This window comes from Chelonia mydas, chromosome 20 (genome assembly GCF_015237465.2).
Source record: "Chelonia mydas isolate rCheMyd1 chromosome 20, rCheMyd1.pri.v2, whole genome shotgun sequence".
NCBI lineage: Eukaryota > Metazoa > Chordata > Testudines > Cheloniidae > Chelonia > Chelonia mydas.
Genome location: NC_051260.2, coordinates 888,201 through 907,275, shown reverse-complemented (window position 1 = coordinate 907,275; position 19,075 = coordinate 888,201). Strand labels below are relative to the sequence as shown.

At 51.8% G+C, this 19,075-nt stretch overlaps 1 protein-coding gene and 1 long non-coding RNA gene across 3 annotated transcripts in view; one reads left to right on the top strand and one right to left on the bottom strand.

Annotated features, from left to right (window-relative positions):
* Nucleotides 1-19,075, top strand: part of FIGNL2 (fidgetin like 2) — a 50,898-nt gene that overhangs the window by 5,595 nt on the left and 26,228 nt on the right. The window lies entirely within an intron of this gene.
* Nucleotides 5,329-17,465, bottom strand: LOC114020576. Of its 2 annotated transcripts, XR_003565397.3 has the most exons (3): nucleotides 17,145-17,465; nucleotides 13,234-13,322; nucleotides 5,329-5,553 (listed from the first exon to the last, which is right to left on the bottom strand). It is a non-coding gene; the product is annotated as an uncharacterized LOC114020576 (long non-coding RNA). The 2 variants fall into 2 exon arrangements; XR_003565398.3 differs by lacking the exon at nucleotides 13,234-13,322.

Sequence of the window (19,075 nt, the reverse complement as noted above, 5' to 3'; positions counted from 1 at the left end):
ACCCTGGTGGGGGTGGGCATAGAAACTGCTCTAAAGACCGACCTGTAGTGCTGGGCCTTGCATATTCACAGTAATGATTGGGAGAGCCACTGCAGATTTGGCAAACTATCTGGTAAGTGAGCAAAAACGTTTGAAAATCTCCTATGTAGAATGATGCATCACAAAATGTCCTTTAGTTGTTTGCTTGGTGAAGTGCAGCTCAGGTGGTGTTATTTACGGCACCTTCTAGCAGGCCAGCAAACACACTGGGACTTATTTGGGGAAAACAACAGTGTGTCAGCAACATGACTCTCCAGTCCAACGCTGTGCTGATACCTCGTGATGAAAACATAAGAGAAGGCCTCCAGGCACCTTTGTAGTGTAGTAAGCAAGGGTTATCTAGGCTCTGGGATTTTTTTATATCGTTTCCCTTTTATCCATTCCTACAATGAGTCTTAACCATCTGCCCATTTACTGTGTGTGTTTGTATCCTTTTCTGACACCACAGTACGTACATGTGTGTACGGATGGGTGTATGTGTATTACACACAACTGGTTGTGCTTTCTGGGATGTAATAATTAGTGAGTTTCTATTAGAAGCCTCAAAATAACAGATCGCAATGTTGGTGAAATCCTGATTGGGATGCGACTGGTATTAGAGCTTCTCTTGAGGAGCTTGGTTCAGTGTTCAGTCTTTGGGTTGGAGGCAACAAGATTGCCTGGACAGATGCAATCCCTGATTGCATCAATAATACAATAAAACTGCAGTACCAACACACTGCTACTGAGGGCAGAAACAATCCGCTGCAGACTTCTGTGGTATAGCACTTGGTCAAACCCGGCTTGTTCCTATGCCAGATGTTTCTGGTTTCCAGAGCTTTAGGGCTTTACAAACCTCTGTTGTTCCTTCTCCCTCAACTTGAGGGAAATAGAGTTGTTAGGGGGAGAAAATGTCCTAATCCACAACTGGGGGTGGGGAAGTGTCGTTTGAGTTGGGATTCTTCAATGGCAAGGCAGGGCGGCCGGGGGAGCCTGTATCCAGAGAAGGAGCCTGTAGCCACCCACATATTAAGCCTGCCTGTCACGTCTCATCCATATTTTTGAAAAGCTCTAATGATTCCCTAGTTTGCAGCGGGGACTTGGAAATGTGACAGGGACGTTGGCCTGGGGTTGGGGAGGCGCCTGTGGCTGTCCTCAGGAAGGTCCTTCCAGATTTGGCCAAGTTACAAGCTTTTCAAGGATCATCACTTTGGCCCCTGTATTACAGGCAATAGGAGCTTGTTGCTGAAATCACTCGGCTCTCCATCCGCACAGAGCATGCTCCCAGCATCCGGCTTTGGCAGCCACTCAAAACCGACCCTCCAAGGGGTGGGAGGGACAGATGACATGGCTCCTCTAGGCCTGAGGAGGGTTCAGTGGGCTGGGAACCAGGTGGCGATTTGTCTTCAACTTTCCTCTTCTCGTGGCTGGTGTTCATGCTGTTCTGCACAAGCTGGGCCCGACATCTTGTCAGTGTCTCCCCCTTAGCCCAGGGTTCCCCCCCCAGTGCTGGGCCCGTCGAGGATACCAGCTGGTCCTGCTGCCGGCTCTTGTATCCAGTGTCGCTGCAGTGGACTATGAGGAGCACAGGACTGGGTCCGGCTCAGCTCAGCTGAGGCCCATGTGCGCTGCACCGGCTGCTTCAGAGGAAGGTGCCAGAACCCCACAGCAGGCAGATGTGGGGTCGTCTGCCCCCACGCGTTCGGTCTCTCGTAGTTAGAGATCGGCTCAAACCCTGAAGCACGAGGTTTAATATCTCGTCGAAGATGTTTGTCAATATTAGCTGTTGCAACTCCGGCTATTCTTGTGTGAAAGTCCAATGTTCAGACCCCCCTGCTGCCGCACTCAGATAACTGGCTGAGCTCCAGAGTGCGGAGATGCAGCGGAGATGCGGGGGGCATTCTCCACAGGACGGGATCTGCTGAGGAGGAGACTCTTGCATCAACAATGGGGATATTGTGGGAAAAGACAGAGGAGAAGCTGTTGCTAGATGCTCGGAGGGAGTGGATGGGGGAGTTAAGACAGAGGCAGCTTTGCATGCTGTGTGTGTGAAAGGAACGCCCGCAGGACCGATTTCACTCTTTGCGGTCTGGAGAAAAGTCCCATGTCCGTCCCCCACCCCCCCCGGGGAATGAAGGGACTCTAAAACCAAATTCTCTTCAGTGTAAATATTGAGTGTGGGCAAACAGGCCGTGTCCGGGAAAGGCAGGGGGAGCACGGACTTTGTCTCGTGTGGATCTTTGTGCTTTGGAAAGCATGTCTGCTGTGAGTTCTCAATGGCTCTCCTTGCTGTTGCTGCTCGGGCTTGAGTCGGAGTGGCGCTGAGCACCCATTGCTTCCATTTACTTCGATGGGCGCGGTGGATGCTCATCTTCTCTCGGGATCAGGGACTGTGTTCGTGGCTTGATGTGTTACTAACTGAAATATTCGTGTCCTGGTAGTGCAGAGGCCCCAACTGAGATCCAAGCCGCCTCATGCTGCACGGACGTAGAATAAGTCCCTGCCCCGGACAGCTTGCATTCTAGATAGGCAAGACAGGCAAAGGGTGGGAGGGCAAACAGAGGCAAAGTGACTGGCCCAAGTCTGCCCAGTGAGTCAGTGGAAGAGCCTGGAATAGAGTCCAGGTCTGCTGACTCCTGGTGCCCTGTCCACCAGGCCATGTTCTCGCTGAGGGTAATTCTGTTGAGAACTCTAGCTCTGCTGGCCTAGATGTGCCTTTGTATACGGAAGTAGCTTCCTCGGGCTCTCTGCAGTGAGTCGTCCCAGTGATATTGCGCCTGCCCTGCACCCCAGGCTACCTGCCCAGCGGTGGGTTGATTTTAAGGCCGGGAACTGAGGCACAGAGCAGGTAACGGCCAGATTCCCAAAGCACTTGGCCTCCAGATGCTTCAGCGGAAGATGCATGAAACCCTGCCTTAGGCAGAGCTGGGATATCTGCCCCACTTTAGGTCTCCTCCAGCCTTTAGCTAGAGATTGGTTTGAACCTGGAAGCCTGAAGTTTAATCTCTCGCCCAAAATTTACATTAGCCTGAACCACGATAACTCTGGGCATTCACGTTATCCAGAAATGTTCGGTCCCCCTTTGAATCCCGCTAAGTTCTTGGCTCAACCACATGGCACAGCAGAGAGTTCCCAGTTGCGTGAGGAAGTATTTCCGGTGGATTTAATTGGATGTCCCCATGTGCTCGTGTTGGGAGGCAGGTTGGACAGAAGCTCCTGATCCGCCTTCTCTAGCCCTTCAGCGTTGTGTCCTGTCCCCGCTGGTTTCCCCTCTAAGGTAACAATTCCTGTCTCTTCAGAAGAGAGTCTTTCCAAGCCCCTTATCATTCTCATCACCCTTCTCTGGCCCCCTCAGTTCTGCGGTGTCCTTTCCATCCGTTGGAACACAACGTTCCGGATGGAGCCAATCTCTGATTTACATAGTGACATTATAACAGCTTCTGTCACGATCGCCATCCCGTGCGTGACGCGCCCTGACGCTTCGTGCTTTGGCCGCAGCAGCGCGTTGAACGGAGAGTCTCATTCAGCTGGGGAATCGCGCTGAATCGCCATCTCTCCATCCTGCAGCGCCTCACCGAAGTGTTTTTGGCACAGGCTGCTGATGTGGCTTTGGGCCAGTCCCTTAGTCTCAGTTCCCCATCTGTGCAGTGGGGATAATGGCACAGGGGTGTGGGGAGGATAAGTGCCTTAAAGATTTGTGAGGTACTCAGCTGCTACGGTGATGTGGGCCAGCGAAGTACCTAAAACACAGAGAGAGATTTCTGGGCTATCTCCCACCATACTGAAGAAGACTGATTAGATGATTGTGAATTTTTCTCTTCTCATTCTCAGTTCTGTAGTTCTAAGGAATCCCCCCCCTCAACACGCAGTGAAAGGCCGATCTGAGTGCTGGGGCTACAGATGGTACGCAGTGTTTCTTAGGACCCAGTGCCTGTTAGGCTGAGAGATCAGCAATTCTGCCAGATCTTTCTGGCGTTCTAACAGCTTCCACTTCCACCCTCTGTGTGCGATTGCACGGGGTACGGGTCAGGGGAGCCGATGGAATGCGGCAGAGGTGAAAGCTGGATTGGACTGCAAACCTGGCAGAGCAAAGCATGAGTCCCCTTATGCGTGTGGGGGGCGAGAATGTGAATTGCAGGGTCGGATCTCCGTTTTCAGAGGATTTTACTAGAAGTCCACGTTGTTCCAGCTCATCATTTCAAGTGTTGATCATCAAACCTTCCTCAGTAGTCAGCATGGTGATGAGAGATCCTGGTCAGATCCTCCACTGTTGTAACTCAGCCTCACACTGTTGAAGTCAATGAATCTATGCTTGTTTACCCCAGCTGAGGATCTGACCCCTTTTCCCCTCCCATCCCCCTTAACAGGGCTTTAAAGTTACAGCCAGCTCCAAGCTTCAGAGTTTATTTTGCTGTGTAACAAGGGTGTTGTAAAATCCTCCACCTGGCCTTGGGGCCTGTCCTCAGCTGTAGTTAATGTTCGTTAAACTGTACAGACTGCCAGAACAATTTTTCCTCCAATAGTGCCAGCCCTGTGTTGCTTATCAGAAACTCCTGATCTTTATGGGGATCCTAATAAACCCATCCAAGGCCTAACAAACACTGCTGAATTATAGGCTAGATCAGGAAGAGACACAAATTTAAATATTGTCTCCCTTCTTCCGCTCCCACCCTCCCCCACAGCAAAAAAATAAAAAAAATACAGCCATTCCCTTAAGTAACCAGATAATGGAACTAAATATTGACACACGTCTTATTATTAAATTATGGCAGTGCCTAGTATTGTTTGTATTGGGGAACAAAAAGATAGTGGCTTCCATAAAGAGTTGACATCCTAGCAGAGGCCCCAGCTGAGACTGGAACCCTTTGTGCAAGGTGCTGTACAAACACAGAGGGTTTTGCTTTACTCAGATAAAAGGGGAGGGTTTATAAAGACCGCGTGAGCTGTCATGTTCTAAGATTCTCATGTCAACAAGGTAAGTTGTACTTTAGCACAACTAAGCCCATGCTAAATTACAACTAGCCGTTGACGATGTGCTAGTTAATCAGTTCTGAAAAACCCACCTTTTATGCTAGCCCAGGTAGGCTCCTAGTAAGCGACAGCCCTTGCAATGTAAATAGACAAGGGGTAAGAGGAGGAACAGAGGAACAGAGAGGGGAAAGGCCCAAGGTCACCCAGCAAGTCAGTAGTAGAGCTGGGACTGGAACCTAAGTGTCCCAACTCTCAGCCCAGGGAATGACCCACGAAGCAGCACTTGCAGGCTCCCCCCTCGCAAAAAAAAAAAAAAAAAAAAGTCTCTGAAAAACAATCTGTTAGTTGCCAAATTATTTAATCTGTTGCTGGGATGCAGCTGCCTTCAGCTACTTGGACTGTTCTGTTCGTGGCCGCGTTTCCTCGTAAGCTGAACAATATAGACCTCGATAACCTGCCTGCCCAGGTGGACTCTTCGGCTCGTTTCCTTCTTTTGGGGGTGGGGTTCTTGCCAGGCAGGGATAGCTGTCTTCTGGGCTCTCATCCTGGATTCTAACGCTGAGCCTTTTAAAGGAAAAAGAGATTTAGCCAGTGAGCCTGTGGTAAAAAGGTATGTGATTGATTTCTGGCCTTAAAGGGACCGTGATGGGTTCGTAAGCCTACCCCCTGCTCTGTCTGACCTTTTTCATGATAGGTCTGTTTGTAAACTCCATGTACCCCATGCACTGTGCAGCTCTCTTTAACGACAAACCAAGTGTTACCAGCCTAGCTAGCATAGGCAACCCACCCTACAATAACGGAGTGGAGAGGGCTGCGTCCCGGAGCTCACAGCCGTCATGAGCAAAGTACTCAACGGCATGCTAGAATCCCGATTCCTTAGCGAGCAGGATGAGATGGGAGCAACTGTACAGCATTGATGGGAAGAGGGAAGCGATTTCCGTTGTAAAGAGGTATAGGAAATGGACGTGATTAAACCTGATTGAGTGAATGATAAAGCCCTACCGTGGTGATGCCCCGTTCATAGTGCAGAGTTGGATCAGAATGTGTTGGTTTTAGCTGCTTGTGTCTTCGCAAAAGTCTTTTATGTGTGTGTTAAAAAATCCTTGCATAGAAAAGGAGAATTGAAAGGATGGGGTTGCAAAGTGGGCAGCAGTGCCTGTGTCGGGGGTGTGGGTCGGGGGAGGGTGCGTCTATACCTAGTGGTAAAGGCTAGAGATGCATTGGACGCTATGCAGACACAGAATGACAATTGACAGATAAGTTGGGGGTGGGGTGGGGGGAGGGAATCTATGAAGTCCTTGAGTGCTGGCTAGAATCCTGATGCTTTGGTGAGTGGGATAATGGAGGAGTAATTGATGGCACCAGGACTAATGGTTGCAGAAATGTGTAATGAAAGGCCAGGGGTGATGCGCTCCGAACCTGGGCTGTGTACTGGAGGTTGCAGAGGTTGAGTGTGTTTTGAAGGTGATGGCCTGCGAGTCACACCGCTCTGCTCGGAGGATTTCTGTCAGCCAGTGGGCAGCTCAGATCTCTGCAGATCTTGTGCCTCATTGCAGTTCGGGCTGGGAATGTCCTGCTATGTCAGAGCTGGGTTACGTTGCTGTGGGCTTGATTCTCTGCCTCATAAATAAGGGGCCCAATCTTCTGTTGCCCTGTACCTTGTGTCATCACTGACCCCCATGAGGAATGTTGACACCCACGGGTGTAAATGGTACAGGGAGAATCAGGCCCCCCGTGTACTGTGACATCAGCATTAAACGTAACAAATGGAGCAGATGGGACAATGCAAAAACTACCCCTTGGAACGATGCAAAAATGTTCGTATTGTTCAACGTTTGTCATGTTGGAGGTAAACAAAGAGGCTTTGTGCTCTGGTGGGTTGTGCTTGCCATCGCATAGTGCAGCGGGATCCAGGTGCCCCAAGCTTGCTCTGGCATCCCCTACTAAAAGAATACGGGTCTCTCTTTGGGGGCTGGTCTTTGTAAGAGAATCAGAGTCTACTGTGGCTTAGTTCAAGCATTAGCACCTTATGCGTTTAGCCCCAGAGTTCCTTGGGTTCAAACTCTGCGCGAGTCAAGTGTTGGGGTGGGGGGCATTGCACTGTGTTTATCACTCATTCACAGGTGCGTGCATGTGTAATAACACAACACGTACTGCCTGTGTCATTTCTGGATCTCAAAGCACCTTGCGAAGGGAAACAGCGGGAATGATTTCAGATTTGCCGAGCATCCCCTGTTGGTGAGAAGGTGCTGAATGGAACTCTCTGCTTTCTGGTCTAGGCCGCGCAGGACCAGAATGATAGACTCCAAAGTGGGGGGGGATTTGGGAAGAACACCAAAAGCATAATGGTTGGGAGAAAGGACGTCTCCCATGGAAACGGCAATTACTGAATGCATTTAGCTTGGTTAAGGTTGCGGGGGGGGGGGCGTGAAAACTGTCAGGAAGCCCTGGAAGGGTGTGTGGCCTACACCCTTCCAGTGGCCAATGCAGAGGCGGCTACTGCCAGCCAGCAGAGCGACTCCATTTGCTCGAGAGCTAGCGGCTCCCTGCTTTTAGAGCAAGAGGTCTTTGGGGAGCCTGCCAAGCCAAGATGGGAGGCTGTGGCATGAACATCATGGGGGGAGGATATGTGGGGTTGTATGACCAGGAGCCAGGGGACGCAATTAAGCGGAGGGCAACGTAGGCCGGCTCTGGCGGGGCAGAGTGCCGTAAGGGTGGAGTGGTGTCCCAAGGGAATGGAAGCGGACTGGAGCAAGCACTGCACACTCGGCGGCTGGGGGCGCAGCCTGCAGTGGTGAGGAATGGGGTAGGAGCCTGAGAGCTCCTTCCCCTCGGACATGGTGTGAGTGGCCCCGTGCGTTCGACAGAACAGTGAGACTCATGCTTCTCCTTTTGGAGCCTCGGGAAGGCCTGGCAGGCTGAGCGCCACACCAGTGGGGCTCTCTGTGGGCGGTAAGGAGGGAAAGGCTTCCAGTTTCGGGGATGCGAATGGAACTGCGCCCTGACCTTCCAGGAGCTGAGCTGTGGCCTGAAGGGGCCCGGTACCAGCACTTGGGAAATAAAAACAATGAAACCCTTGAAACCAGAACCAGAGACTGGGTGCTCTTTTCATTGGAAAGGGAGAGAATAAAATATAATAAATCAGAATAAAAAATAAAAACTGGAAGCGACAGAGAAGGGGGTGGGGGAACTGCAGGGAGCCCTGGTCAGTGCACATTCTTATAGCGCAGTATCCACCCCCTGGGATGTGCTCAGCTCTGCTCAGCAGCATCACTCCCCTGCTTCCCCCTCTGCGCTGCTCCCCCGTCTTCCCTGCCGCATCCCCCGGGCTCCCCCGCTCTTCCCTCCTCCCTGGGAGCGCTGAATTGGCCGCGCATTAAAGCCATAAATCTGCTAAAATAACATGCCACAGGGGCTCGTGAATAGGTTGAACTTTGCTAAACCTCTTCATGCTCGTTTATCACGTGGCGAACGGGGAGGATAGAACCACCCTTGATGTCATCTCTCTCCCTCTCCCCGACACCTCTCCTGGGAACCTGTCTGGGCCAGAGCCCTGATGTCCAAGGTGAGTAAATAACATGGAATGGGAGAACTTTACTCCCTGGATGGATTTCTAGTCACCTGAGAAGACATTAGATGCTCAGGCCTTAGCATCATCCAAAGAGGGGGCTGTTGCTATGAGAGGCTCAGTCCAGACTCAAATCAAGGTGTGGAATATAGAAAGGGTGTTGGGAGAAGGCGCCGGGGCTATTAAATTGCAGAGAGATGATCTAGGGAAGATCTGTGGCTCCAAATACCTCCGAACGTTAGGAAAGTTTGGATCTGGGCCTGCTCTACTCATCTGGCTGCATTTTAAATAAGTTTAGCTAATCGGTGATGACCAGGGCAATCTGCTAAGGAGCAGAGATTGTGGCATCACCTCTCCTGGACAAGGTCTGACCAGGATGGTTCTGGTGTGATAAAACCCCATGTGCCTGGTTAAGCCTGCTTGGCCCGTGCTGAAGTCTTCACCGATCTCCGGATGAGCTGGAGATGGCAGCTGTGCAAGTGGAGCGTAGGCTGTCTGTGTCACAGGGCAAAGTGTAAGGAACATGGCTCTTCGTGTGGATGTAACACGCTTGGCACCTCTTCCAGGGTCCTGGGAGCCTGGTTGTCAAAGGTGGGTATGTGCAATCTGAGACCCATAGGGTTGTCAAAGGGTTGGGGAGTGCGGATCTAGGGCCTGGGTAGGGGAAGGTTGGAGTCTGGAGGGGGGTTTTCCCAGTCAGACCACAAGGAAAGCTAGCAGATTACAGTCTCTTTTTCTCCCCCCTGCAACTACTAGTGACCTTAGCAGGACCGTGTGACGGGGGACTGTAGCAGTGGGAGGAACTCCATCAGTCCAAGAGCTCCAAGCCATTAATGAGATCAGCACACTGTGCGTCAGGCAGCGGATTCACCAGCAATACTGCCTCTGTCTCCCTCCTGACCTCCCTGGCTACGGGCAGGAGAGGAGATGGGCCGGGGTCCAGCGTCTTGTCCTGGCAGTGGGACGTTCTCCATCTGTTTTGTTCAAGTGTCCCTGTGTCCCAGGATGTGTCTGTGCTGCAAGACCCACCTGAGCAAGCTTTAATCGAGCCAGCTTGGGGGCCGGAGCAGTGAAGCCACAGCAGTGTGAGCGTCAGTGGGGGCTGGCTGCCCGAGCAATTACTCAGTGGCCCATGCCCACGCTGAAGTTCCTGCTCCCCGGCTCCAGTACCCAGCCAGCGAGGTTGAAGCTAGCTCGTGTGTGTCTGCACGAGCTGCAGTGACATCCAACCCCATGATTGCTGCGTGGGCTTACCATTAGCATCACCAACGCCATGTTCTCCTGATACCTAGAAGGTCAGATTTGGCATCTCTCCACTCCCAGCTTACCATCCCCTTTCAGTATCACTTCCCCCGCCACGTTGAGGTTCCCCTGGTGATGCTTGTTCATCGACCTTTTCGTGCCCAAATGTGTCCCAGAATCCTTTGCATTGGTGCACATGTTTCTGAGGCACGTGGGAATGGTACGAACTGAGCAGAGGTGGGGCAGGGTCCAATGAGCAGGAATTCCACAGGTAGAGTGAAGAGACAAAAGCGCCCACCCAAGGTCATGCACTGAGTCTGCAGCAGAGATGGGTGTCGAACCAGGAGTCCTCACTCCCAACCTTGCTACTTTAGCCACACGACCACCTTTGCCTGTCCTGCAGGGGAAGCCCTATCATCTGGTGTCATCCCCAGAAGAATGGTGTTTTATATATAGGGGCTAGTTTCCTTCTGGTGGTCCATGCCGTGAGGTACAGTGAGCATGGTAATGCCCCTGTATTGGTGGTCGGAGGCTAGTTTGCGCATAATCTGCTTGGCATCATCATAACCTGTGCCCTGAGCAGCTTGAGCCATGGGGCGAGATTCATCTCTTAATTTCACTGGTGTAAATCCGGAGTAACTCCGTGGAAGTTAGTTGGATTTACAGAGATGTAACCGGGCTGTGGCCTGGTAGCTGGTGGTTATTCTGTGTGTGCTAGGTACGTTTTCCAGAAATAATGTGATTATGTATCTGACCTTGGGCTATTCGCATCCTCCTCTTACAAGGTGATTACTTTTTAATGAGCAGCTGCTGAAAAGAGAGGAAAATTAATTATTTCTGCCTTAAGATTAGCTCTGGGAGACTAGAATAGCTCTGGCCCAATCAATAGCATCTTGCCAGTTGGACGGAGCCGTGCAGCCCTGCAGGGCGCTGTGGGGTGCGGTATAGATTGTCACCCCATGATTCCCTGGCACCGGGAAAGGGAGGCTGCTGGGGCCCTATGGGGAAGTGCGTGAGTCAGAGGAGGTTGTCTCACCTATATTTGTGTGGTGTAAGGTCTGGAGTATGGAGTCAGAACAGAGGCAATGCTGGTGCTGAACTGTATATTCTTAGGGAAGCCCACAGCAAAGGAAGGGGAAGGCAGCTGGTGCTACCGCTGGCAAACGTTACCTTTTCCCGGTACAGAAATCTCAGCATTCATGCGTGCAGTTTGCAGCACAAGCTGCAGTGAGCCCCAGGCATGGTCTGTTTTGGGGGAATACCGCCTATTCCACTAGAAAAGGGGGGTATTTATTGTCTTACATCAATGTTAGGGTGCAGTATAAAACCCTAGGGTAAGTGGACTATAGTAGTACCTAGAATCCTTGATCGGGTTTGCCCCATAATGCGGGGAGCTGCACAAATGTGTGGTAAATGACAGTCCCTGCTCCAAAGAACATACAGTCTAAAAGGACGATTTTACATTTACCGGTGGGGGCACCGGGCTGGCAGCTGGAACTCCTGGGTCCCGTTCCTGCCCCTGCCGCTCATGGACAGTAACAATTATATTGATGCAACGCAGAGCTCCAAGCTTAGCAGAACGCAAGCCGAGAATGAAGTGCCACCGTTTTGAAATTGAGCCCATTCTAGTGATGAAGTGAAGGCAGAAGCCGTAAACAGCACGTGGGTGGGTGTGGCGTGAGAGAAGAAAGCTCAAAGGGTCTTGTAGAGACCGCTCCATGCTCTAAAATACCCCATAGCAAGGAAGAGCGTTAAGTGTTGGGAAGCTCAAGGAGTCATGAGTCTTCATGCTCTGTGCGACTTGTGGTCAGATTTTCTAAAGAGCTTGGTTTCCAAGTACGCAGCGCTACCAACTTGATTTCATCGCGAGTCTTGCAATATTTAATGCTTTGCTTAAAGCCCCAGCTGTTGAAATCAGGAGATTGCATTAGAATCTCAATTTTCATCTTTAACACAAGTTTCTAGCTCTTGTAGTTGCAGAGAAAAGCTTGAAAATGTGAAAGAAAAGCTTGAAAATGAGAAACAAATACATCCTAAAGGCACAGAAACCTGAAAGCGATTCAAAAGAACCACTGATTTAAAAAAAAAAAAAAATCTCATTTGGGATCTGACCAATGATTTTTTGAACACCTGACAGCACCAAATACCCAGTGTTCATGAATGACATTGCAACACTTTGGGCCAGATTTTCACAAAAGCTCAGCCCCCCAATGCACAGAGCTCTCATGAAAAATCTGGCCACTTCTTTTGATGCCTAATGAGGAGCAATGGGAGTGCTGAATACATCTGGAAAATTATGTGCCTCGGTTTCCCCAGTCTGTAAAATGGGAGTGGAAAAACAGCTTGGAGATCCTCAAACAGTAACTGGTGTGTAAATTCAAAAGGAGATGATTCTAGTGAATGGCATGGAAAAGCCGTTCACGAATGGAGTGCTGCAGGGATCCCGGCTTTTCAGGCAGCCAAGGTGGCCTGCAGAAAAGAAAAACAGTCAGAAGGCTGGTGGGGAACCAAGGGATCTTGGAGAGGCCCAGCACCTCCCAGAGGGAACTCATTACACTCTGCAAGGCTGCTGATGGGAGAGGCCGCAGGTGACACTACCGGGCCCTGAACCGCTGAGGTGACAAGTGCCCTCAACATCCCCTGGAGTTGGAAGGAGTCCTGGTCTCTAGCACCTGGCAGGATCTAGGCCCCAAGCCAGCCATATGTCCCAGCATTTCTGTGTGCGGCACGCCCCCCTGGGGTGGGCACGAAGGATTCACTGGGGGACATGGAGGATCCATGAGCTGAGGTGAGTTAACATTTACCGGCGTGTCGGGGGGGATTGTTTTCATTTTCCTGAAGGGGGGGCTCGGTTTTCAAACACTCAGGAGACGCTGCTCTGACCCAGCTGGGCAGACCGAGCTCTGGGGTTGTACGGTGCCGAGCAGTGGGGCCCCAGTCAGAGGTTGGGTCCTTGGTCCGTGGCACTATCGCACTATGAGTAAAACGCAATTTCCCTAGCTAGAATACTTGTCCGGCCCCCATCACCACGGTACCTGAGTGCTTCACAGTCCTTAATGTGCTTCTCTTCACAACCCCCCTGTGACCCAGGGCCAGGCTGTTATCCCCCTGGCACATGTGGGGCACAGAGACTAAGCAACTTGCCCAGGGTCACATGGGGAGTCAGCAGCAGAGCAAAGAATTGAATTTGAAATTCACATTTTCAGTGACACAGACTCCTTCATCCCCCTCTCTCTAATCTAACCCTTGTGCGGCACCATTGCCATAACATATCCGGGCCTTGCTGTGTGATACCTAAGGGACTTACGCCAGGGATGTATTTATCCATGTAGACTTGGAGGTTGTTTAGACTCGGGAAATTAGCACCAGTCTAATTAACGTGACTGCATTAGTGAAAGTGGCACCATCTTGTGCCAGGGCCGTGCATTGCTTACCTTAGGAGTCAAATAGCAGGGGGTGTGATAGAAATGTATCGAATACTGACTGGGCTGGAGCTTCTGTTCTCCCTGTTCTGTAATACAAGCTGAAGGAGACACTCCATGAAATTAAAAGGTGAAGAAATTCAGAATGGGTTAAATCCAGTATGTTTTCACATTTGGAATTAGACTGTGGAACTCACTGCTGCAGGAGGTCACTGGGGACAAGAACGTAACAAGATTCCAAGATGGACTGGACATTAATATGGCTATTGAGGGAAATCCAGAGTTACCATAATTAATAACAACCCATTTTGCAGAAGGGATATTGACTCTCCTGCTTCAGGGCTTAAACCAATGTCTCCTGATTAGGGAGCAGAATGAGCCCTAATGTAGGGGGCAGAATATCCCACGTTTGCCTCCTGCCCAGTTCTTACACCTTCCTCTGAAGCCTCTGGTGCTGCCCACTGTGGGAGACGGGATACGGGACTAGATGGACCTTGGGTTTGATCCCGTCTGGCAGGTCCCATGTTTCTGTTTGCACTGGCTATAACTGCACTGGTTTAAAAGAGCCCTAGTGTTGGAAGGGACTCAGCGTGTTCATGCTTTGGAGCAGGGACTCTGTCCCTTCATTGCGTGTGTGTGCAGCAGCTCGCTCAACGGGGCTCTGAGTCCCAGATTTGAAACCTCTAGGAGCTACTGCAGTATTAATAGTGAATTCGGTTATGTATAAACCCTTGTCTTCTACCACCCACCCTCCCACCAGAATAAAAGATTTTGGCACAACACCCTGTGACAGGTGAAAGAGCTACTCGAGAAAAGCTTGCTCTCATTTGACACAGGAAATCTGTGTGGGTTTCTAACAGGATCAATAATCCATCCTATAAGGCATGTGGCTTCATCGCTCTGTTTGCCGCCCCCCTACCCTCCATTCCACACACCCCCTCCACACCCCCAAGCCTTGCCTATTCTTTCCCTGTATTAGCCTTTGGGCTTTGTTAGTTGCAGGTTGAGTGGTTCAAATGTGTTAATTCCCTCCCTTGGGGCTCTGTCCAGTGTTTGTAAATTCCCAGAGACGGGTTGTCATTGGCCCGCACAGCACAATGAATACGCAGAGGGGGCTGCTGCGCCGGGTCCTGCGATCCAAGCGGCTGCTTGTTAATTCGTTAGAATAACAGGGCTGCAAACAGCTCCCTCCCCCTCAGCCCCGAAAACTCTGTTAGGACTGATGGGGACTTTCCTCTCTCATCCCCCAGGGTGAATTCTCCGCCTACTGACTGTACCTTTACATGGTGCATGTTGCCTTTTGAATATCCCACATGCTTTGCTGGGCACCAGTCCCTGAGCTTTTAGTGGCAGGAGGAATCGTGGGCAGCTCATCGAGTGATACGGTTGTCATCTGGGTCTCGAGAATATCTCTTGACCTGGCAGATTCCAAGGTTGCGGGGGGGCTTGGTTGTTGTTTAATAGGGTAAACCCAGCCCAGAGTGGTGAATGGATTCTCTGAGCCAACAGAGGCCCTGTCTGCATTAAGGAAATTCACGTGGGCAGAACCCCACTGCTATGCCTACCACGTTGCAAAGCTGTGCTGTGGCCGTGCTGCATAGGTGCGTAGCTGGGCAGCTTCCCCCTCCCTGTCACATACCAAACTGAGCTGCGTCAGTGTGATGAGTCCCTTTGTGCTTGTCTGTCTGCATTTGGGGGCGTCCCTGGTGTGAGTCCAAGGCTGTCGTGACACCGGCACAAATTTCCTTAATGAGGGCAGTAGAGCTGGTCACAATTTTATGTTAAATGCTTTTGTCTGTGAAAATTGGCTTTGTTGTCCAAACAGAAATGTCTGTGGGAAATCTCCACTTTCAGTCAATGTTTAGGGGCGGTTAATAGAAAAACAGAAACCCTTGCGGTCCCTTCTAACCCTATGATTTCTATGAGCATTTTTTTAATGTTGTTGTATTTTTTTACTTTATTTGTTCAGGTTTTTGGCAACTGAAGGATTTTGGTTTTCCTCAGAAATTTTTCAGTTTTTTGACAAAAGCCTGAAAATATTTGTCATTTTTTTTCATAGGACCCAAAACGTCTCCTGTCCAGCTCTAGGATGAAGTGCCAGATCCCAATCAGAGTCACAAGGAGTAAATCCAGAAGTGGTTGCATTAAAAGCCAATTGACTTACTCTAGATTTACACCTATGTACCTGAGATCAGAACCAGTCCCAAAGCCCCAATCAGTCTCCTGCTGGGATGCCCTGGGCCCTTGTTTAACCTCTTCATTTCTTTTTTGGGGCAATCTGGCCATCTTTACTCAGGCAAAATTTTCGCTGTCATTGTTGAGGGTTCCAGCTGCACGGCTTTATTGACAGACAGAGGATTTAAAGTGGCACCTTCAGTTCGTTTAAAATGTTCCAAGGGGGTTTTTACTTTATTTTAAAACCGAAAGGTGCAGTGTGACCTTGCTTAGCTGAGCGTCAGTTGTCCCTGAGTTCTCGGTTACCTGAAACAATGGCCTCTGAGCTGTCTCAGTTGCAATGAAAACTACCTTGATTAGCTGAGCATATTCAGTCCCCTGCTCAGTGTTTTTTCAGTTAATCAGACTTGCACTGATTTAGGACCCATAATAAGAGATTCAAGGGGACTTGGTCACCATTCTGTTATCCCCTGGCCACGTTACAAACCCAGCTCCATTAGACAGAGGAGAAGGGGTTTTAACCGTGTTCCAAACCTGAACAAGTGCCTTCAGAAGGTGACAAGACCTGCCGGTGCCAGAGACTGGAACCTACACTACAAACTAGAACCATGTTGTACCTGGCTCAGGGGAGAACTGTGGTGCAGGCCCTGGACTCCATTGTTGTGGAGTAGATGGATGCTGAGGTTTAGGGAGGGTTGCCAACTTTCTCATAGCACAAAACTGAACACCCTAGCCCTGCCCCTTCCTGAGGCCCCGCCCTGGAGCCGGGGACGAGGCCTTTGGGGTGCAGGAGGGGGCTCCAGGTTGTGAGGGAGTCTCAGGGCTGGGGCAGGGGCTTGGGTCTTGGAGTTGGGGCGCGGGCTTACCTGGGGCAGCTCCCAGTCAGCGGCGCAGGGGGGCTAAGGCAGGCTGCCTGACTGTCCTGACGCCGCGTTGCGCGTGCCCCAGAAGCAGCTGGCAGGTCCGATGCTATTAGGCGAGGTGGGGGGAGCAGGAGGCTCCGTGCGCTGCTCTCGCTCGCTGCAGGCACTGCCCCCCCAGCTCCCGTTGGCCGGTTTCCCAGTGTGGACCTGGTGCTCAGTCTGGGGGCATTGCACAGAGCACCATGACCCCTCTGCCTAGGAGCCGGACCTGCTGGCCGCTTCCGGGGCGCAGCGTGGTGCCCCAGGACAGGCAGGGACTAGTCCGCCTTAGTGCCGCTGACCGGACCTTTAACAGCCAGTCGGTGGTGCTGACCAGAGCCGCCAGGGTCGAAAACCGGACACCTGGTCACCCTAGGCTTAGGGCTTTCAAAGAGGTCTGGGGGAGTTTGGCGCCCTGAATCCCGCTATCCCTGTTTTGTGTTTCTAGTTTTACCAATTCAGCTGAAGTTGTCAGGCGAAGGGAGAGTCACTGCAGTGAGTAGAGTGAGCAGAAAGGTGTGTGTGCGGGGGGGTGTTCCACAATAGGAAATGTCCGTAAATGCAGAGAGGACTGGAGCAACGCTGCTGTTCTTGGGAGCTGGCATTTTTCTCATTCTTTAGCATTCACACGCACACGCTCTCTGTCTCTCCACACGGCACTAGACCCCACCCCCGCCAGTTCCAGAGCAGATTTCCCGCTGGTGTTATTTACAGCCCATGAAATCCAGGTCACTCCCCGCTCAGAAGCAACCAGCGTCCCACTCTGGGAATGCTCCACGGGCTAGCGAGGGCCCTGCTGAACGACTGCAGCTCTCTGCCCTGCTAGGAGCTCCAGCGGTTACTTACCGTGCGGGAGTACGTAGGCACCATGTTTCCTCCTCTCCGGGCTCAGCGAGAGGGCCAGCGGGGGCTGCTCTGTACCAGAGGCCTGTGAGGGACAGGCTGGAGCTCTTGGTTCGAGCCCCCACCGCTCTTGTGCGGTGGAATGAAGCCAGCGCTGCAGGGCTCTGCTGCTGCCACACAAACCACTTTCCCAGACACGCCCTCAGTGGTTCCTCGTAGTTTGAAACGGTTTAATTGGAGACCTGGAGGGTGGCGATGTGGGCCAGCCTGCTCCTGAATGGACTCGTCCCTGCCCGGGAGCCCAGCTTTGAGGGAGGCAGGCAGCACTGGAATGCAGGTAAATGCCTCCCGGCGCACACTCCCCATGGGCCTAGCCATAGGGCGGGATTCTGCTTCCAGGTCCAGCCTCTCTGCCCTGCTCCGGCTGCAAGGGGAGAATTGCCCAGCGCAGGCCTGCTGCGTGTGACCCCGTGCTGCCCTCCCCCACAAGCCCCTTGGCAGGGGGCATGACAGGGCACACAGGCCCCTCGCATGGTGCTACAGAGGCGCTGGGCGGCTCAGGGCTGCCACGGAGCCCTCCAGAGACTGCCCCCAGTTAGAGCACCTCCTGCTGTAATTTAAACCCGGGGTCATTCCAATCCCTGGAGCCTCCCAAGGGCACAACGGCGGCTTAAAGCCACTTCCCCAGGACTGCTTCTTGAAGAGGGCCAGCGTGGCATTGTAGCGTTTAGCACACTGGGCCCCTGGATTCTGCTCCCAGCCCTGCTACTGCCCCTGGCTGACCTCAGCCAGCTCACTGAGGCCTGCGTTTGCAAAAGTATCTGCCAAGTTAGCTGGCCCAACTGGAGGTACCTGGGGCCGGTTTTAGCAGGGCTGAGCTCCCACAGCTCCAACTGGCTTAGTTTGGCGTGTGGGGTGGACACCTGAAACAATTTAGAGGTCACTTCCAGAAATGTAGGCCTGAGCTTCTCTCTCTGCCTCCATTTCCCATCCGTCCAGTGGGGATAACCCTCACCTGGTTCAGTCTGTGCTTGTCCGGGCATCGTCAGGCTGCCCTGTGGAACTCAGCCTGTTCTGTAGGGCAGTACCGATTCTGTTCTATCCAGGTTCCCATGATAGTGGAATCTGTCTGCCTTCTGGCCGTGCTCGAAGGGGTGTGACTAATGTCTGTCCTGTATTGGTCATTCTCTCTGCCCTCCACTCCCCCGTGGGAGGATTGGGTGGCCCAGTGTCTTGTTTTGGTGAGGTCTTGGCTCTGTGAGAGCCTAGAGGTCTCCTTCTGCTCCTCTCCTTCAGCTGATGCCTCAAAAGCACATGTCCAGGCAGAGTCGCACATGTCCAGTCTAATTCTGTGGAGCTGAGTGAGCTGATCTTTGAGGACTTTGCCAGGTGCTCAGAATCCACTGTGCTTTCGATCTCACGTAATGCGATAAGTGGCAACCTTGTTCGCACATGTCTGCGCACAGCGGATGGGTTTAGTTCTGTCCTGCTTCAGGCTGTCAGCATAGCAATAACCTCAGAATCTGTGGGTGTTCCTTGGTCTGTAGCTGATAATATTTTAGCTTTTCAGTTAACAGCCTCTTTCATCCTGAATGCCCCCTACAAACTGCCATTAGATTAACGCAGTCCCGCTGAAATGCATCCAGCCCCGGGGTGGAGGACAGCAATTCCTTGCCGCACAGCATGCTGGACAATAGTTTGCACTCCAGTTGCATGTCTTGCAAGAGACTCTCCAAGAGCTTTGCAGAGGTTAGCTGAGCCTTGCAACACCCTGTGAGGTAGGCGGTATTGTTAGTATCCTCCCTTTTCTTACAGATGAAGAGACTGAGACCCGTAAAGAAACTTGCCCAGGGTGGCGCACAAACTCAGTGGCAGAGCTTAGGAATGGAACCCAGGAGTCCTGACGCCTGGTGCTCTGGCTGCTAGATGCGCTC